At 43.7% G+C, this 7,952-nt stretch overlaps 1 pseudogene; it reads left to right on the top strand.

Moving 5' to 3' along the window:
* The first annotated feature begins 3,918 nt into the window (after positions 1 to 3,918).
* On the top strand, positions 3,919 to 4,419 carry LOC142847216 (ubiquitin-like FUBI-ribosomal protein eS30 fusion protein pseudogene; annotated as a pseudogene).
* Positions 4,420 to 7,952: the final 3,533 nt, after the last annotated feature.

The following is a 7,952-nucleotide window of genomic DNA, read 5'->3' as shown; positions in this document are numbered from 1 at the left end:
TTTCTTAAGGGCCATCAGGACCCATCCTGTGATCTCATTTAAATTTTTTTATTGACCCTACATAGTAGTTTCAGGTCCAGGGGTAAGAGCTCTTAAGCATTTTCTGTGCAAACCTGATCACTTGGCTTCAATTCTAGGATCCTGTGGTGGAAGGAGAGAACAGGCCCCCAAGTGTTCCCAAGTCACTGGAGCTTCAGATCCACCAAATGATACATGTAACCTCCTCTCCTCTCCTCTCCTCTCCTCTCCTCTCCTCTCCTCTCCTCTCCTCTCCTCTCCTCTCCTCTCCTCTCCTCTCCTCTCCTCTCCTCTCCTCTCCTCCCCTCCCCTCCCCTCCTCTCCTCTCCTCTTCTCTCCACTCTTTTCGTCTCTCCTGTCCTCTCTCCTCTCCTCTTTTTTCTTTTCTTATGCTGTGTAGAGAGCTGTGTGGAGCTGCACCTGATGGCCATGTGTAGAGGGCCGCATGGAGCCGCACCTGATGGTGCTGGCTTCTACCCTCCGCGATCCCGAAAGTGAGTGCTCTCTGTGATAATCAACTCCTAATATGGCTAAGGCCTGACTTATGCTATTATCACGCAATGATCGTCAGCTGCTTGCATATGCGTGGACCTATGGGCAGTGCTCACGTGGCAATCTGGGGTTGGCGGCCCATGCCTTTTTAAAGGCTGAGAGAGGTTTGCCCAGAGAGAGAGAAAGAGAAAGAGAAGGAGAAAGATTGCTGTGAACAAGGTCCTGAATAAACTGCTTGCAAGAAGAGCTCCGGTGTTGCGTCTTCCTTGCTGGTCGAAGCAGGCGCGACAAGTGGTGGCCCATACGGGGAACCTCCAAACCTCTCTCCGTGGAGCCCAGAACTTGCTGCAGTCCGGGGGTGCATCGGTAAATCCTCAGATAAGATTGAGGAATCGCAACAAAAGCAGGTTTTCTGTTCTCACCAATAGAAAAAGGGAAAGCAAGGTAGTAGAGCTCCGACAAGTGTGGACGGGTTAAAAGTGAAATTGTACGAATCTAACATTTGTTCAGATGGGTGCTTCACCTTCGCACCCAATTTTTTTAGCTCTTAAGAAAGGAGTCAGATCAGTTTGGAGGCTAGTGTGGCGTTGCTTGAAAGACCAAAGGTATAGTAAAGCAATAGAGAATAGCCAGGCCGCTTTAGAGATCCTACAGGAGAAGAGATCTGAGAGAGCAGCCTCTGAAAAAGCTATGTTTGACGCTGGGTCAGGTAAAGGTACAAGGAAAAAGAACCCAGGAAAAGGAAAAACAGGATTATATCCTAGTCTGTCAGAACTGGAGGAGTCAGATATTTCCACTCACTCAGAGTCTGATGATGATGACGATGAGGAAGAGGAGGGCTTTTATGTGGTCCCCCTAGAATCTATCCGTAAATCTCTAGACAGGATAAAGATCAAGAGGAAAGAAAGAGAGAAACAGAAGCAAAAACAACTCGAAAGTACAAGGAGGAGTATAACTCCTTCGGCCCCCTCCTCTGTATTCTGAGGTCATGGGAGCAGAAGGAGGGATTTCTTTCAGTCCTGGAGTATGGAAGGAGGTCAGAGCGGAAATGATAACCCAGAAAGGAGTGAGGATGATGACTGCTTTCCCAGTATTTCAAGATCAACAAGGTAACAGATAACGTGAGCTGTTAGATTACAAGGTTATCAAAACATTGGTCGAGTCCGGACCTGTGGCATTTCAGCCTCTTTTACAGTGGTTCAGGGGGAGGCTTTGCATAGATACGTTAATACCCCATCTGACTGGATGAACCTTGCAAAGGCTTGCTTATCCCCTGGTCAATATTTGGATTGGAAAGCTTTTTTAATTGAATTTGCCAACGCACAGGCTGCAATAAATTTGGCAGCTGGAGGAGCTCAAGCAGTCTGAGATATGGACATGCTACTCGGACAAGGAAGATTTGCCAATCAACAAAATGGATATCCCCCTCAGGTGTATGAGCAAATTAACAATCTTGCTACTCGAGCCTGAAAATCTCTGTTAAATAGAGGGGAAATAAGGGGTAATCTAACGAAGATTATTCAAGGACCTACAGAGCCTTTTTCTGATTTTGTGGCCAGGGTGATAGAAGCGGCAGGAGAGATATTTGATGACCCTGACATTGCCATGCCATTAATTAAACAGTTAGTGCTTGAGCAATGTACTAAGGAATGTAGGGCAGCTCTCACTCCATATAAGAGCAGGGGGTTGGAACACTGGATGAGAGCATGCAGAGAGCTAGGAGGTCCACTGACCAATGCCGGACTGGCGGCTGTAATACTTCGGTTAAGTAAGAACGGGGACACTATGGGAACTTGTTTTCAATGTGGTAAAAACAGGCCACATAAAGTGTAACTGCCCTCAAGGAGGAAGTACTCGGCAGGGAAATGCCCAGGAATCAGAAAGTGACCAACGCCCAAGTCCAGGAATGTGCCCTACATGTAAAAAAGGAAAACATTGGGTGAATGGATGTAGGTCAGTAAAAGATATTAATGGACAGCCCCTAGTAAATGTTACTATGCCAAAAAATGGACAGCAGGGCCCCCGACCTCAGGGCCCCCAAATATATGGGGCAGTGGAGGATCAGAGCAGAGAAGGGAGTCACGAGCAGTGGCCAACCTTCAGATACCCCAAGGACCGTGGTGAGCTGCTGCAGGTTCAGCAGAATTGGACCTTCATGCCACCACCAGACTCATATTAACCCCCCAAACGGGAGTTCAGACAGTAGACTCTGATTTTCAGGGTCCTCTTCAACCTGGTACAGTGGGATTATTACTAGGGAGATCATCTATTACCCTAAAAGGATTACGTGTCCATCCTGGGATAATTGATCCAGACTACACAGGCATTGTTAAAATCATGGTTGAGTCACCTAAAGGTATTACCACGATTTCCCCAGATGATAGGATAGCTCAACTTGTTATTTTGCCTAGTCCACATGACAAACATCCAGCTAAAGACATTGAAAGAGGAGATAAGGGATTTGGTTCATCAGGTACAAACTTAACATTGTTATCCTTGGATTTGGACCAAAGGCCTATTTTACAACTAACTGTTAATGGAGTCAAGCTCATAGACCTTTTGGATACAGGGGCAGATAAAAGTATCATAGCCAGTAAAGATTGGCCATGAGGATGGCCTATACAGACCTCATCACACACCTTACAAGGATTAGGATATGCTAGTGCCCCTAATATTAGTGCTAACTTATTAAATTGGCAGGATACAGAGGGCCACTCTGGAGTAATTCAACCTTATGTTCTTGAACTCCCAGTATCATTATGGGGAAGATATCTCATGAAATCTATGGGTTTTAAATTAAGTAATGAATATTCAGAAAAGTCTCAAGCCATTATGAAAAATATGGGCTGCCATCTGAATTTTGGACTTTCTTTAAGGAACACCCAGTGATATTTCCCAAAATTACTACTTTACAACCCATTCCAGGTGCCAGTGTTATTTTTACAGATGGATCTAAGACCGGTTGTGGTGCTTATATGGTAGATTCCTTGGAGCCTGTTATATATCAATTTTCTCCTGGAGCCCCTCAACAAGTTGAACTGGCGATTATAATAGAAGTGTTTAAGGCCTGCCCTTTTGCATTCAATCTAATTTCAGATTCATGTTATGTTGTTAATGTCTTAAGATCCTTAGAATGCGCGGGACCCATTAGGTCTTCCAGTCCCGTACATGTACTACTTGTACAATTACAGCTTTTACTCTGGCAGCGAAAAAATCCCTTTTTTGTACAACATATCTGTGCACATACGGGATTACCAGGTCCTTTAGCTGAGGACAATGACAAAGTAGATCGTTGTACCAGACAAGAATGGATATTTCTCGCCTCTCCTTTACAGAGAGCATATGGTTTTCATAAGGAATTTCATGTTAATGCCAAAACCCTACAACAAAAATTTAATATCTCTCTGATCTTCGCGGCAGCAGCCTCGGCGTCCGCGGGTTAGTCGCCAACATGCAGCTCTTCGTACGCGCCCAGAAACTACACACCCTCGAGGTGACTGGCCAAGAAACGGTCGCCCAGATCAAAGCTCATGTGACCTCACTGGAAGGCATTGCCCCGGAGGATCAAGTCCTGCTTCTGGCTGGCTCGCCGCTGGAGGATGAGGCCACCCTAGGACAGTGTGGCGTGGAAGCTCTGACCACTTTGGAAGTAGCTGGCCGCATGCTGTGAGGTAAAGTTCATGGTTCCCTGGCTCGTGCTGGAAAAGTGAGAGGTCAAACTCCCAAGGTAGCCAAGCAGGAGAAGAAGAAGAAGAAGAAGACAGGCCGGGCCAAGCGACGGATGCAGTACAACCGTCCCTTTGTCAACGTTGTGCCCACCTTTGGCAAGAAGAAGGGCCCCAATGCTAATTCCTAAGTCCTATTGTGATCCTGGCAGTCTAATAAAGTCCCTTTGTCCAAAAAAAAAAATTTAATATCTCTCGTGCTGATGCATGGAAAGTGGTTGTAAATTGCCCACAATGTGTTGTTTATCATCATCCTCAAACCTTGGGAATCAATCCACGTGGATTACTCCCTCTTAAAATTTGGCAAATGGATGTTACACATATTTCGGAATTTGGCAAGCTGAAATATGTGCATGTTTCAGCTGATACATGTTCTGGCATTATTCATGCCACACCCATGACAGGTGAAAAGGCAACTCAGGTGATTGCTCATTGTCTAGAAGCATGGGCAGCCTGGGGCAAGCCCCATCAATTAAAGACTGATAATGGTCCTGCTTATACTGTATGGGTGTTCAATTGACACATGGACTGCCATACAATCCACAAGGACAAGGCATTGTGGAATGTGCCCATCGATCTCTAAAGGAGATACTTCAAAAACAAAAAGGGGGAATAGGCCATAAGCAAACCCCTAAAAATAGACTTTCTTTAGCCTTATTTACTTTAAATTTTTTAAACTTGGATAACTCCATTCAGTCTGCCGCAGACAGGCATTCATGTCCGTCCAGTCCTTCAAAAGGAATGGTGAGCTGGAAGGATGCTTTGACAGGGGTCTGGCATGGACCCGATCCCGTGCTGGCATAAGCACGAGGTGCTGTTTGTGTTTTTCCACAGGATCATTTGGACCCTATTTGGGTGCCAGAATGCCTGGTGAGGAAGGTGCAAGTGCAGACAGAGGCAGAAAAGGATGTTACGGATATATCTGGGGATCCTGTGCCTGTTCCTTACCCACTCAACGGAGAAAGTGATGGCGGAGCTGTGGTGGGGGATTCTGTCAGCCTTTTCCAAGCCGATGCCAGTTCGCCATGACCTGGATCATCATAGCCATGAATCATCTGAAGGAGTGGGCAGGAATAGGAGCCTTAACAAGCTTAATGGTGCTTGCCTCCCTGGTATGCCTATAGTGCATTTGTCACATAAGGGTTTCACAGCATCACAATGTAGTTATGATCATTCAGGCCTTCACGGCCATTGAAACAGGACAGTCCCCTCCAGCTTGGTTATCTATATTTGAGCACAGGATGCGAGGCTTGTGCACTGCACTTGAGGTCAGAGAAGTCAACCTCAAGAAGAGCAAGTCTGATTGCATGTGGGTTGGTATCTAACTCCCACCTCTGTAAAAAGACACCAGACAGGTCTAGTGTTCTCTGAGTGGATGACACCTGGACAGACACTAGTACATGTTCCATTTTTAACAGGGATCCGACCTCTACTCTTGCCTGTTGCTTTACAAAACAAAAAGGGGGAACTGTAGGGAGCTGCGTGGAGCCGCACCTGATGGCGATGTGTAAAGGGCTGCATGGAGGCGCACCTGATGGTGCTGGCTTCTACCCTCCACGATCCCGAAAGCGAGTGCTCTCTGTGATAATCAACTCCTAATATGGCTAAGGCCTGACTTTGCTATTATCACACAATGATCGTCAGCTGCTTGCATATGCATGGACCTATGGGCAGTGCTCACGTGGCAATCTGGGGTTGGCAGCCCATGCCATTTTAAAGGCTAGGAGAGGTTTGCCCAGAGAAAGAGAAAGAGAAGGAGAAAGATTGCTGTGAACAAGGTCCTGAATAAACTGCTTGCAAGAAGAGCTCCGGTGTTGCATCTTCCTTGCTGGTCGAGGCGGGGGCGACAATGCTGGTATGAGATTATTTATTTCCTGAGTTTTCATGAGTGCAGATAACTTCCTCCGGTTAGAGTTTTCCTTCTAGTACTTTCTGTAAGCCTGGATTTGTGGATAAGTATTGTTTAAATCTGTTTTTGTCATGGAATATCTTGTTTCTCCATCTATGGTAATTTAAAGCTTTGCTGGATATAGTTGTCTGGGCTTGCATCTATGGTCTCTTAGTGTCTGCACCACATATGTCCAGGACCTTCTGGCTTTCAGAGTTTCCTTTGAGAGTTCGGATATAATTCTGATACGTCTGCCTTTATATTTACTTGGCCTTCTTCCTTTGCAGTTCTTTCTGAAGGAGAAAAAGGGGGATATAGTATAGAAGTTATTGGCTGAAAGGGTGGATTTTTGAGTCTGCTTTTAAACAACCACTAGTCTCAAATATATAGTGGTTGTATAGATTTTTGTATATTGATACAAATTTAAGGCTATTTTTCTTATACTGTATATGTGCTTCTATTCTTCTTTAAGGTATTATTACTATGCAGCTCATTTAAGAATGTAAAGCTATTTGGGATAATAAAGAAACACTGGTTAATAGTCATCTATAACAATCAAACATATAGTAATATTAAGTATGTTTTCAAAATCATACAGAGATATATTTTAAATAGGTTACCTTCAAACACTTCAAAGACTTACAGGCAATAAGGCATTTAAAATGCTTTAAAAACATAAGGCTTCTCATGACAGGGAGACATGTCTGCTCCTGGCAGCACCAGTCTACCTCAAGAAAACATAATGGACATCAAAGAGCCTCCATACAGAATTTGCTCCCTTCTGGCAAAAGTTAGCCATTTGAATGAGAAGCCATCCTTGCCTTGATTGTTGACAATATGATGTCCAAACTGGACAAGCAGGACACACACCAATAAAAATGACTTCCCAGCTTTATCAAGACAAGATAGGATAGTCTTTCAAAATTCCTGCCTTTCAGAAAAGCCTGACAGATATTCCAGACCTATAGGACAAAGATGGATGCCCCAACATTGCAGAGGGGCCATGGGATAACTTCCCAGACAACTAGATGTTTCCATAATTCTATAATTTTGGAAGTTGTTTTCTCTGCACTTCCTGTTTACTCCAAGAATGGTGTATCTTTTTTAGGTCTCTGATGGGGATAGAAGACTAGATAATTATGATGAAATGATAATCAATGGTTGATAAATATAAAAACTAAACCTGTTTATCTAGAAAGATGTCTTAAGGTCTAGAAGAATATTTGTAGAATAGAAATACAAGTTATGACCAAAAATGGTTTAGGTATAAAACTTTGAACTAAGATAGGATAGATAGTGGAATATTTTTTTCTAAATTTTCCAAATACAAATGGAATGAACATTGTAAATGTCTTACCTGATAATTGTTCTTATTGTACATGGTTTTACTGTGTTAGAGTTAAAAATCTTTCTTTTTTATTTAGACTAAAAGGAAAAATATTGTGGAATAGTCTTTTATACTGTATGAAGATATGTCACTGTGATTGGTTTAATAAAAAGCTTACTGGCAAATAGCTAGGCAGGAGGCATAGGCAGGGCTTCTGGACAGAAAGGGCACTGGGAAGAAGAAAGTCCAGACACAGACGGAGCAAGACATGCAAGCTAAGATGTAAAAGCCATGAGCCACGGGGCAGCATATAGATAAATAGAAATGGGTTAAGTTATAAAAACTAGTTAGAAAGAAGCCTAAGCTATAGGCTGAGCTTTAATAATTAATTGGAGTTCTCTGTGTAGTTATTTGGGAGATGGTGACCCAAAGGAAAGGTCAACTACAGGGTAACTCATCACTTCTTTTTATAACAAACTTTACAATGTTATTCGTTTTTCCC

The sequence above is a fragment of the Microtus pennsylvanicus genome, chromosome 3, assembly GCF_037038515.1.
Source record: "Microtus pennsylvanicus isolate mMicPen1 chromosome 3, mMicPen1.hap1, whole genome shotgun sequence".
Lineage (NCBI taxonomy): Eukaryota > Metazoa > Chordata > Mammalia > Rodentia > Cricetidae > Microtus > Microtus pennsylvanicus.
This window is presented reverse-complemented; position numbering and strand designations above follow the sequence as displayed.